The 13,614-nt window shown below is 41.7% G+C and overlaps 1 protein-coding gene across 1 annotated transcript in view; it reads right to left on the bottom strand.

Moving 5' to 3' along the window:
• SCHIP1 (schwannomin interacting protein 1) overlaps nucleotides 1-13,400 on the bottom strand; it is a 146,004-nt gene extending 132,604 nt beyond the window's left edge. The window contains exon 1 of the mRNA XM_036904085.2: nucleotides 13,330-13,400. The gene's annotated coding sequence lies outside the window, so the exon portion shown is untranslated. The remainder of the gene's footprint in view (nucleotides 1-13,329) is intronic.
• Between the last annotated feature and the right edge of the window lie 214 nt (nucleotides 13,401-13,614).

Genomic DNA, 13,614 nt, shown 5'->3' with positions numbered 1-13,614 from the left:
AAGAATCCGCACTATGCATCACAGGATTCTGCAGGGCACTTGGGGAAATGTTGCACACTGTGCCTAGTAGTCCAAGGACTGAACCCAGTACAGGGTGGGAGCTGGAAGTCTGAGAAACAAATCCACCTCAGCAACCAGGCAGATGTATACAAAAGCACAGAATTTGCCCAACGGAAACTCAACAGTTTTCCTCAGCTCTGTCTGAAATGATTCTCTCTTCACTTTTTCTATCCTGGAAGTAGGAAATCAGCCATTTCTGTATTTTCTAAATGAAATACATTTTGCCTCAAGTTGTTCATAATTATTTTCAACTGGGAAAGATATTAGGAGAAGCAGAGTAGACCATTCTTTGGTTTAATAATCACTGAAACTGAATGTTCAGTGTTTAGTTAGCTATTATTAGTAAATAAATTACACAGCAAGAGAGATTAAAATGGCCATTTTCCCTCCTTGCTTTTTGGAGAATGTCTTCAAAACAAAACAGAGTCTTTAGAGTAGACCGTTATTTAAATAGAGGCAAGTCCAGATTATCCCAATATCTATAATGAGTCTACTTCCTAGGAATTTCTTTTCACTCTCATGAAATGGCTTCAGTGAGTTACAGCTACATTTCTCAACCTGAGTATAGGCATGTTTGCTCAAATTCCTCTCCCGTGCTCAATGGAGGGGCTGGGCACCATACTGGTGGTGGTGGGGTTGGCCTGAGCTGGAAGGTGGAAGGTGGAGCTAACAGGCAGTATCTGGGCCTAGGCAGTTGGGCCAAATCCCAGCCACTTGGCTACTATCTCCAGGATTTTGCCATATCTTCCACCTCTACACTCATTTACATATTTTCTTTAAATCAACTCATTTTTAAATTAAATTCATTCCAAAGGAAACTTGATGTCACTATGATAAATGGAACATAAATATTATCTGCTACAAGAGTGAAGTGTACATATACTGCATTTCATCAATTTCTAAGCATACTTTTAAAAATAATTTTAACACCTCTGAAATTGGGTTGTGTCTTAGCATTAAGGGCATCTTGCAATTATAATTTTCAACAGCTCTGTTGTTCTTAGCAGCACATTGGGTAATGTGTTTTACATATCAATGGTATATTAGATTTGATGGAGTATGGTAAATTCTATAAAACAATATTATTAAACTTTTAAAAATGAAAAGTGAAAATTCCAAACAAAAAAATAGAATAAATTGAATTGATTTATAAGCTGTCTGGCTGAAAATAAGTTTTTTCTTGAGAAGAATGGAACTTTTTGATCAAAATAGCTGGATATCCTAATTGATAGTTTCAGACAACGAAAAGGATCCACATTAATGAGAAAATTTTTTAGTTTTTATATTAACCCACACTAAAAATCTGAACCCACATGAGGATGCGGTTGGACAGCTCAACAGATACTCAACTATTTTTATCTGTTACATTTAAGTGTATTATACATAGTCTGTAACTTCAGGACATGACATTGCAACATAGCACTTAATAAAACACAGAGTTGCTTGTGGAATTCAGTGTATGGGAGTCCCTCCCTATTGGTGTGATTTCTAGTTGTCTTTCCTTCTAATGGGCCTGGCCGAGGGTTCGGAACATTTATGATTATGCCTGAGCAACTTGCCCCTGATTTATGAGGTCCAGCTAAGTCTGATTAACATGGTACTACCTACATTTGATGAGGATGAGTCCTAAGCAAGTGTCTTGTGAAATCATGTTTTATGTGCTCATCCCTCCTCGCCCCTGAATATATATACAAGACTGTCAAAAGACATTTTTCTTAGTATCACCTAAAAAAAGTGTGTGGCATAGTTTGGGAAGCACTCATCTGGATGAAACACTAAATAGAATGGCTCTGCAGAGACAGGGACAGTTGAGTTACAGCATGAGCCAGATGGTTCAGCGGATTAAGGAGGGCAGTTAAGAGGCAAAGCCTGGCTGGGCTGCCCAGGACTGAGCACATTGTCAGGACCTCTGGAGAAGGCCCTTAGGTAGGGAGGTGGGGGTAAGGAAGTAGCAGCGTTCATTTATCCATTAGTAATTCATTCATTCAAATACTACTTTGTGCCAAGCACTGGGTTGGATTCTCGAGTGAAAGAGTTCAAAGAGGTCAAAGAGCTCACAGTGTAGAAAGGAAATAAAGAATATCAGTGACTACAGTTGGGTTTCAAAGTAGCAGGGTGGGCACAAAGAGTGCTAAGAGAAAAGGTGTTGGAGGGGGCATTTAACTCAACATGCACAGTTCAGGGAAGCCTTCCAGCAGTGATGCTTGGAGGACTGAGTCTTGAGGTACAAAAAGAAGGTGCCAAAGTCCCCCAGAGGCAGAGTGACAAGACATTCTCATCTCGGGGAACATTATGGCAAGAAGTTTGGAGGCACAAGAAAGCATGGCCTGTTACTCATAGGTGAAGGAAATTTGGTATAGCTGGAAAAGAGTGAATATTAGAGGATGATAGGGGAAGAGGCTAGAAATGGTTGGAAAGCAAGAGCTTGATTTTGTGAACTTGATTTTGAACCTGAAATTGATAGAGAGGCCTGAAGAATTTTAAACCAGAAATGGCTAGATTACTTATGTGTCTTATGTGTTGACCACTGTTAAGAAAAAGTAAATTCAGTACCAGAACCTAACCTGAGGAGCATAGCCACAGTGCTAGACAGTCAGCATATAGAGATTGCATCATTTCAAACATGATTTGAAGTGTAATCAAGACATTGTGGGCTGCTAAAACGGGGCAAAAGTATGGACAGTGAGCATTGCAGAGGTGAGGTGCTGTGCAAGGTGCTTGCCCCCACAGTGACCCCTCCTGGGTATGGACAAAAATTTGGAAAGAAAGAAAGAGGAGGAGCAAGTATTAACTTCTCAATAGGAAGGGCAGAACCACCTATAAATGACAGTGACAAGAACAGTTGGAGAACGATCAATTCCCTTTTTCCAAGTCCTAAGATAATTCATAGGATCAACTTTATACGCATATATCTACTTTTTGTTTTTTTAAAAAATAACACTTCAAACATTTCCATAATTGTATAATGAACACCATGTACCCATCACCCAACTCTGGCAACCCTCAACCCATGGGCATCTTATTTCACCTGCAACCCCTCTCATCCCCTCACCCTCCACTCCATTATCCTGAAGTAAATCCCAGACATTATCTCATTTTAAGACAATGTCTTTATTCTTAATCCATAGCTTAGTCAGAATCATAGCATATGGTGAACTTTGACTTTGGCTAACTAGAAAAACACTGAAAATTAACCAATATAGAAGCAAAGACTACTCTAATACAGAGAAGTTAAGAATCAGACAATATGAACATGATTTTTAGTTCATTGGTGAAAGGGGTAAAACAGAACATAAATAATGCTAATCTGATAAACAAGGTTACTAGCAAATTCCTATGACATGAATTAAAGTAATGAGGTTAAACATATGAGCAGGAAACAAAAAGAAATTTAATCTGAAAATGTGTGAACGAAAGCATCAAAGAAATAAGCTATGAAATAGGTATTAGACCAGAAAGAAAAACTTGAAAGCAGAAAGATACTGGGGCTGAAGGTGGAATGGGGAAGCAAATTAAGTGTAAGTCAGAATATAGTCTACCCCTTTTAAACGAGATCCCAATTAGTTCCCTCACTCGGTAATTACTGAGCACCTGCCATCGGGAGGGTACTCAGTTCATGTCCATGTTCACGTCCCTGGAATGTCATGTGCCTTTAGTAAACCAACTTTGCTACTTAAAGGGAAGGCAACAAGTCTTGGGGCAAGCAGCTGCATCTACCTGATTCTGCCTGAACCTCATCCAGATTCTTTATGAAACACCTGGCTTCTTGAGAAATGGATGGGGTTCAAAGAAGTGAAACAGAAAATAATTAGAGGAAGAGATTGATTTTAACAGAAATATCAATGGAACCAAATACAGGGAACTTGGCTAAGCAAGGGCTCAGGAGAAAATGAGCTATTGGAGGCATGCAAAGAGTGAAGCAAAGTAAGAAATACTGAGCTGGTGTACAGAGCATAATGCAGAACCCTAGGATGGACGGCAACACAGAAAGGCAGGCCAAGGTACCCACCTGGCATTGTACAGCAGCTCCACTGAATACATTCTGTTCTTAAATGGGCCTCTCTTCAATGGCTACCTTGTATTAAGCACCAGCTTCCAGAGAGTAGGCATTATTTTTAACTTTTCAACTTTGTAAAAGAAAGTGTCCTAAACCAGCCCTGCCCTGGCAAGCAGGGAAGGGGGCAGGGGATATGTGTTTTCTCTCAAGTGTAGTTGATAGATAAGTCCTAGTGCTCCTCACTCCCACAAAGTTTTTTCCAGGCAGCAAGAATTTTGCCAGTGAAGGTAGAGAGATAGGGGAGGGGGGATGTGATATGTGTACTGGTTCTGTGGTTTATGGTTTAAAGTTTCACTTAAAGTATTATTGGCCTTCTTTTGGCAACTTATTTAGTTCTTGATGAATTTCTTTCAGACACTAGGCCATTATTTTTTGGAGGGAGTTAAATTTATCTCTTTACTTTAAAATACTTCATACATACCAAGCAGGGTATAAAAACATAATGCACAGTTGAAAGAATAATGATGAAATGAGCACCAATATTCCCCACTTCTCCCTTTTAAGTCGGGTTATTCAGGTATTTTTAAAGCCCTCTGGATGTTCCACCCTGATTACATTTCTCTCTTTGCCTTTGCTTGCTACCCCTCAACACTCATCTAAAATTTAGCTTAACCCCTTGCTTTTACTTACATTTTGACTGTAAGGTATTTTTGAGAGTTTGGCTAAGCTACACCATGGTATTGCTGCCTCAACATCCATTTTGTTTGGCCAAGTGGCCTGTGGGGCCCTAAACTGATACTTACCCCCTCATGCAAGCACCCCCTAGATAATAGCCTGCAGAGTTAGGAGCAAATGTAAGCTCCTCATATGATTTTCCCAACACCTTTTTGCTAAAAGTCTCCGTCACCTCCAGAACCTTCTCCTTGTGCGCCCCTGGGATAAGACCCCTGTGGAGCTTATCAAAACTCTGCTCTTTTTGGTTCGAATAAAGTTTATCATTGTCATTCCTCCTATAGCTGGGTCATGGTCTCATGGTGGTCTCTTCCCCCACTCCCTGGACAGCACTACTAAAGGCCAAAGGGGCTTGCTTCTTTACACAGCAGACAGGAAAAGCAAAAATAATTGAGTTCATGACACTTGCTACTCAAGTTAAGAACAGGGCTTAGAAAAAAGGGTGGATGAACCATATATAGCACATCACTGTGATGAAGTTGGAGATGTCTGTTACTCTTGCCTTGTGGACAACATCTTGGAAGAAACTCTTATGCACATCCCCTGGAGACACCACTAGTGACCCCACACTTTTGGGGGCATTTCTTCCTGCCCCAGCTCTGAGGTAGCTCAGGGGCAGCATCCTCTCAGAGATGGTCCGACATAAAGCAGAGGCATAATCTACTCTTTCCTTTTCCCTTTTGACCCCTTTCCTGAGGCTGGGATCACTCATGCACGGTCCTCCTTGATAAGGCTATAATCAAACAATTGGCCACTGCCCAGAAGTTTGGACGCTGCACCCTATCTCGGTTTGCCCCACAACCAAACTTCTGGAACTGGACCAGGCCTCGGTTTGTCATTTTCCGGGCCACCTCTGCTGTGACTCCTAGGTCCCTCCCTTCTCCCCAGTGACACACCAGCACGGCCTTCCAGTTTGGTGACTTGGCTAGACAGCCAGAGTTTTATCCCACATGGCCTTCCCTATATTCTTTAGCAATTCTAATTATGATGCCATGGTGGCTATACATTTCAAATAAAATAAATGAAAGGATAGAAGCTTATAAAGACAAGATGCAGGCAGTTTTAAACTTTCTGATTTGGATTTTTTCCTGGGAACAGCTTAAAGAGGAATGAAGTCATGGAGTAAGTGATCTGGAAATTTCTACTCAGTAATTTTTAAAAAAGGTAATATTGATATAATACCATATAAGTTTCAGGTGCACAAATTATAATTCAACATCTGTATACCCTACAAGAGGATCACCACTGACAGTCTAGTTACCATCCATCACCATACAACTGGCCCTCTTCACCCATCCACTCAGCAATGTTATACTAGCTCTTTATACAGATACGAGACACTCCATAAAGGGTAGGTAAATGCTAGTATTTCTAGAATACTGCAAAACTGGTATATCTCAGTGGAGACATAGGGTATTAGAAAGTGTGATATCTGAAAATTATTGCTCTAATATCTAAATTCCCTTTTTTCTTTAATTTTAGGAAGTCTCAGATCTTAGGGGCAGAATATATGGCTTTTAGCAAAAGCTAGCTCTTGAGTTTTGAACTGCTTGGGCTCATTCTTCTCTCTTTTATATCCTCTCTATCTATTCATTGAATAACAAACATTTATTGAACATCCAGTAAGCATCATGAATCACTCTAATCACCGGAGATTCAAATAAAAAGCTATGGCATTCGTATCTCCCTTCAGGGAGCTTATTAAGAGCTGGTAGAGGGAAAGAGATGCAGAGAGAGAAAATGGGCTGTATTCTGGGTGTGTTGTTGAGAGCAGTTCAGGAGCCAGTGGAGGCAGCATCAACAAAGTTATTAATTCAGAGTGGGAGAGAGAAATAAGAGTTGGGTGAGGTGGGCAATTAGGATTTTGAGATCTGGTTTTCACTTTAGGACAGCAGTGAAGATCTTGAGGTGAATTATGAAGTACAGCTTCTGAGTACATCTGAAAGAACTTCTAATCAGCTCTGTTTCTGAAACCCAATAGGGTGACCTTGTCCAAATTCTTATGGCTAGTTGATGGCGGGGACAGGATTTGTTAATATAAATCGTTTGCTCTTTCCTTCCTAAAACCTGATTCTGGTGCCCCCTTTTGTGGTAGGCAGTGAGGCGGTCTGCCTCTTGCAGGATCACACCTGTGCCCAGAGATGAAGCAGAACTTCCATCTTCCTTGGTTTTTACAGTTAAGGGAGATCACTTGCTTTTTTTTAACTCCTGGGAGTTTGGCTTATGTTGACTGGGTGATGGGTTTAAAGATTTGATTTGTTTTGGTGGGGGAGGAGGGGTTGGGGATAGTGGGAGGTGAGGGATGGTCCTAACCACTTTCTGCTTCTCTTACTCAGTTTCATCCAGAAATTGGAAGGCAGGATGTGGGTGGGTGAGTGCCTGGCTCCAACAGCTCCAGTCAGAGGCTGTGGCGTGCTGTTCCACCAGCCCCGCATCCAGTCCCCAGGACCCCCTTGGTGGCTACCCACTCTGCTCTGAGAACACAGGTTTCTGGTGGGAAGACCCACCTCCTGACTTCCACACTCCATGGAGCCGCTCACCAGGGTGGGTATGGCCTGACGCCTACTGCCTTTTCTCGTCTTCTCCCGCCACCCTATTCAGCTCAGCCTAAAGTCTGGGTGCTCCTGCCCCCAAGGGCGTGAGAAGTGGGTTCTTCTGCAGGTGACCTCTGAGGGCAGTCTCGGGGCCCTTGCAGTTGGGGTGCAGTATGAAGAACGGCTATGAGGAGAGGGAAGGAGACAGCAGTGAGGGGGACTCTCCAACATTCTGGAAGCTGAATTGCCTTTGTGGGAAAGAAGCTGATGCACCTGAAAACTATTTGCAAGGCTTTAATACTCAAGTAAAATTAGTGCTGAAATTCCTGCAATCTTTTCAAGTGATTTTGATGTTCATTTAATGTTCCTCTTTCAGCAGAATAAATGCAGACTTGGTCCCTGTTACTCATGTGATTAGGCGCTGGTTTTGTAAAATGATATATATAGGCTAATTCCTATTGACCCTTCAGAGAAAGAAATCACATATTGTGATTCAAGAAGCACATGTAATTTTCTCTCTTTTTAAAAGCCCAAATCAAATAGACTGCTTTCCTGAGCTACGAACAACTTGAAATGCACATGGATCTGCAAGGTTAAAGAGCAAGAGGATAAGGACTTGCATTTGAAAGAGCAAGGTCTTCTAATTTGGTGCCATAAAGATTCCCTTAAATGAATATAGAGGAAACCAGCTGGTTCTGAAACTGAAAAGTCTCTCAAGGAAGAAAGAAAGATAACATAGAAGTGTCATGGGAAACAGCATTTTTCTAGCAGTCTTGAAGGTAAAAATACTTCTCAAAACCTTCACTATTTCTTTCCCTGCCCAGGCCATCATCATCTCTACTCTGGACTACTGAAACAGCTGCCTACTGAATTCCCCTGCTTTCCCCTTTGGCCCCTTACAACTCCCTCTCCACACAGTAGCCAAAGTGATCTTTTAAAGATCATCTTTTAAAGCTTACAATTCTTGAATAGCTTCCAACTCTACTGAGGATAAAATCTTACTCTAGACTTAGAGGCTCTTGGGATTTCTTAATAGAGACAATATCTGCAGGACAGTACATGCAGGACAAGTCTCTGGTGTGTCTGTCCACAGGAGAGCAAGATGTTTATTTAGCATCTTGGGCCACTGCTCACTGAAAGTCAATAGTGCTCTGTCCTCAACTACAGCATTTTGCCTCCAAATTACCACCTACCCATCTTCAAACACTCTCCAGGGCAGAAGAGGAGGATCACACTGCCCAAACCTGATAACCCTTACTAGACTACTTGATCTGACCCCTGTTTACCTGCAACCTCAGGATCTTTGCATGGATTGTTTCCTCTACCTGGACTGCTGTAGTCCCAGACTACCCATGTTTGGTGCCTTTTCCACATTCAAATCTTAGACTAAATGTCACTTCCTCAGAAAAGCCTTCCTTGACCACCTTATACATGCACACACATGGTCCCTTTCTCTCACTACACACACTTATCACTATACACAATTTTCTTCTTTATTTGTCTCCTTGCTTATTATCTGTCCTCTCTTTCAGAATGTACATTCTATGACAGCAGTCTTATTTTCGTTGCTGCTATATCCCCAGCACCTGGGGAATAAAAGTTTATAAATAATCTTGATTGAATAAAATACATGCTGTAAAGTTATATGATTTAATCACATACATAATAAATGTTAGGAAGAAGCAGAGAAGCATTATCAAACTCACTTTTCAGATAAAGCACTGAGACACTAGAAATAATAAATCCCATATTGAATATTAATGGAAAAACAAACAAAACTAGAAATGTCATTACCTCCTTATTAAGTCACAGTGGATTATTTCAGTATAAGGCAATCCATTAGATAGGCCACACTGAAAGACATGTAACATATAAAGACTATAATTAATATAATTCTCTTATCCCCACCACTTTAAGACCAAATGTCCATGGTGCTTACTCCTATCAATATACCAGTTGCATTTCATTTTACTTTTCATGTTATGATACCCTTTCAAATCAAGGCTCAAAAACTTAGAGTCACCCTTCAGAGAAGGGGAAGGAAAAGGAAATTTGTTTTGTTGTTCCCTATGGAACAAATGTAAAAATCCAACTCTCATCTGATTCTAGTAGCTAACAAAATTGCTCCACAAACAAGGCATAGTGTGGAGATGGCAAATACATGGCACCACATGTCTGTTCTCCACTCCTGCACCCTACGTGGGCACAGCTCACCAATTCCAGAAGTCCCCCCTGTTGAGCTCCCCATTCCACCTGGGCCTCCTCTACCCAGTGCTCTAGGCAGCTGCCATCAATCAGTCAGAGTTGACATACAAATTAAACATCTATTTGCCAGCCTTGGAATAGTGGAAAGAGAAAATCTTTCCAGATAAATCTAAGTTTGAATACCGTATCTTCTCTTTGTCACTTGTGAGTTCTTGGTTACCTACTCTTTGTCTGTTTGTTTCATGATACCAAACACGTGGGGTTACTGGGGAACTGACAAATGATGTATGTAAAGTGTTTAGCACAGTTCTTGTTACAGTTAGAATTCAATAAATAGTAACATATAACTATGGTTAGGAGAGGGCTCTATTTCACCCCCAAGAATAGAAAGCATATTATTTTGGAAGGTGGGAGGAGGTTTAGATCATCAGAAACACTAGAGTGAGGTTTAGTGCTGGACTAGAGGAGTGGCTCCCAAATGCTGGTTCCCAGGCCATCTGTGAATTTGATGCAAATTGCAGATATTCCTGCCCAGACCGACAGATGGGCAACTCTGGTGATGGGCCCCAGCATTCTGTGTGCTGACAAAGCTTCCAGGTGATTCTGGTGTGCACCCCTTCTAGTATGGGAACATGGCAATAGAGAGTGCAAAGGGAGAGGGAGAACAGAAATGATGAAGTTGGGAGAAGAATATCTGCTCCCCTGGTGATTAATCAGAGAGGAGACAAGTGTTGATTCTTAACACCAGCCTCCTGACAGAGGTGGTGTTAATCCACAACTAGAAGATGGGCCACAGGGGTGACCTACCCTTACTTTAGTTTCAAAGTCAGCTCTCACTTCCCAGCTGCCCTATGTGCTGTGATTTGTACTTCCAAAGGAATCTTCCTGCTGCTGAAACTCATCACCACCTTTCTTAGCTGGTGGAAAGAATGTTTTCAGTTTAAAAGTGTGACACACACAGCCCTGTTTCAAGTTACACAAACCTGCTCTTAAAAGGGTCTGAAGTGAACAACGAAAACTGAAAGTAACACTAACCATGTTCTTAAACACAGCTGTGTGACTGTGTTAGGAGATTTTACAGTAAAGTAACAACTGTTCATTACTGAAACACCCATAAGAGATGCCTTATAATAACAAGAAAAGTTTCTTCAAAAACACTTTTTAATCTCAACCTTCATTGGGATTCTTCGATGGCTTATTACTGTTCTTCAAGCATACGTGTCTTACCAATGGGTTTCAGCTCCGGGCAAGTTCGCTGTGGATTCAGTGTGACCAAAGGAATTGACAGCAAAATGTTCTTTGGGGTGAAAGGGTTTATTACTCGGCTTGTTCTCCGGCAGTAGGTCGAGCACTAGCGTCTCTGCCTCCGCCCAGAGCACTGGGCCCATCTCTCTATATAGCAAAATAATAGCTTATTACCTAAAGGTGTGGAAGCGGTAGCCTAGCAACAGACCAGTTACATCATCAGGTGGTTTAAGTTCAGTGAGGATCCTGGCCATAGGAACCCCAACTTCTCCACAATATGGGATATTTTTATACCAAGAAAACAACCAACTATTCTTCATTTCTTTGAAAACAAAATAAGTGGAAGTGGGTTTGCTTTAAAAACTTCTGAACAATGAGCCTGGTTAGTAATTAGGGATGGGTTTCCTAGGGAGTTGGGCATCCTTTTTGAAGGAGGGTGAGGATTTGGGGTGAACTCACTATAGTTCTAAAGTTGTGCTACAGAGCTGGTTTCTGTTATCAAAACTCACTTCCTCCCTCAAAAACAATATAAAAGAAAAAAATTGAAAAATAACAAGGGTGGAGGCTCTTCTGGGTTCTAGGTTCCTCTTACCATGATGACATCGTTTATTATTTCACCTTTACAAATGAGGACACTGGCTATGTAACTTGCTTAAAGTTATGGAATAAATGAAGGGACCCAGATCTGCTCACTTCCAAGTGCAGTTCATCTTTTCACTTCGTTGTAAGTCCCTTCCAATAATGCACTGTTCTAATGCTTAGGAAACTGAGGTACAGATAAATGGATAGCTTTGGTGACATTGCACAGTCGCTACATAACTGAGGGTCACTGTGTGAAATGTTCAGGAAGCCACATCTTTTTCCTTTTTAAATGCCCCATTTAGCTTATAAAAGATCACAGTATGTTACTTTTAGAGATTTTCCAGCTTTAAGGAGGTTATTTTGTTTTCCTTGGCAGCATTCATATTTGAAAGCAGTATATTTGACACCGCTTTCTGGATTTATCTTGATACAGAATGAAGCAAAGTAATACCCACGCATTCTGCTCTCTTCCAAATCGCGAACGCATAGTTAACTTTTTTGCTGGGAACATTAGTGTTTCTGAGTGGGTGAACCCAAATGGAGTTCTGTGTGATTCTGAGAGTCAAGTACAGATCTTCCTACACAACAAGCAATAATCACCACTTTGCCACCCATCAGAAGTGAGAAGAGGGACCCTTTTATTAGCAAATCCCTGTTGATAAAACAAAAACCTTTTTTCATGAACATTTTGTCTTTCAGAAACAAGTGGATAGAGGACTTGCTAGTTAATAATAAAAAGAATTCTTCAGTGACTACTCAGATGAATGAATATTTTTTAAAGGCATGGAGAATGTAAGGAATTTTAATCCAGCCTCTGTGTTCACTCCCCCACACAACAGCTGTAGGGAACCACTGGACTCTGAATGATGAATGGCCCCAGATTTAACAGGAGGGAAGATAACCCCAAGCCCTATAATTTGGTATCTCTTTTTTAAAATTCCTGGGTGTACTTAGTTTTTGTCTGTAGCTGGTAAGTGGGCTTGATTAAAGGGCTCAAGATACATTATAAATGACCATCAAGTGTTTCCCGTCCTGTGCCCTGCCTACTTCTTTTTATCCTATCAATAAAATCCCAACCCCAACTGTATACATCTAACCTTTCACAGACACACACTTCGGCCAGCACATCTTTATCTGTTAAAAATTTCTATTATTTAATTTCAAATTAATATCTTAAAAGGGTCTGGGCCATAGAGGAAAAGAAATCAGGAAACTGAATTAGCAAATGACAGAGCAGTAATCAGCTTAAATGAGACTTCTTCCAGCCCTCTGCTTGTGGATGACACAGAATTTCCAAGCTTAGAGAATCTCTCTTCCCTGGAGGCGGTGCTGTGGGGATACTAGACATGCGATGCGTCTCCACAACCACAGTCACTCATTTATTTAGTCTACTACTGCAATACTCCAGACATGCACCCCCTACGCCCACCCCTGTGCTCTGTGCAGTCAAACCCTACCTGCTAAAAAGCAGGGCTTCCAGAAGGGTTAAGGCTGCAGCCTTCCATGCAAACACTGGTGTATACTTTCTCATCTGCAGTCAGCCCTGTAGCTCCTGCTCCTGCAAAGCCTTCTGCACTTGCAGATGCATTATTTCCTCCCAGCTCTGCTTGGTTTAAACTTGCAGTTGACCAGGTTTTACAGCTCAGGAGTCTAAACTTACACCCCTGCAGGATCTTACCTAGAATCTGTCCCTTTTCCTCAGCCAAATTTGTTTCCCCTGCCCTGTCCTGGAATGCCTCAGGGCCCTCTGTCACCTTGATGCCTCCTCCCTACTGGAAGTTAGAAGCATCCTCACTGGCTGCATTACTACACATTTCCCTAGTAACCCTGTCTTTTGCTTCAACCTAAACTTCTGCAAACACCCTCTCTGCTGATTCTGAAATTCTCTAATCCTCTGTGGTAGCATTTCCAACCCGACACACCGTGAGAGCCATTGTAGAGGGCAAACTGGGGAGAGAAGGTTTGGGAACTCACCTGCAGAGCTGCAAGGATCAGACACAGGATGGGGCTGCCTGCAAACTTCCCAGGGACTGTCTGCAGCCAAGTCTCTTGGCCTTAAAGGGACAGGGCGCTTTTCACCATATAAGGAAGACAGTTTCACTCCTCTGCTTTGGGACCTGTTTGGGCAAAACAGCTCCTTCTCTTGACGTTGTGGAGGCTTAAGCCTTCTGGGGGAATCTGGAGCCTTCTGGGGGAATCTGAAGGCTCTATACACAGTGAGCAGCTTAATAACTGCTAAATAAGGCAGAGGAATGGTGT

The sequence above is a fragment of the Manis pentadactyla genome, chromosome 1, assembly GCF_030020395.1.
Source record: "Manis pentadactyla isolate mManPen7 chromosome 1, mManPen7.hap1, whole genome shotgun sequence".
Classification (NCBI taxonomy): domain Eukaryota; kingdom Metazoa; phylum Chordata; class Mammalia; order Pholidota; family Manidae; genus Manis; species Manis pentadactyla.
This window is presented reverse-complemented; position numbering and strand designations above follow the sequence as displayed.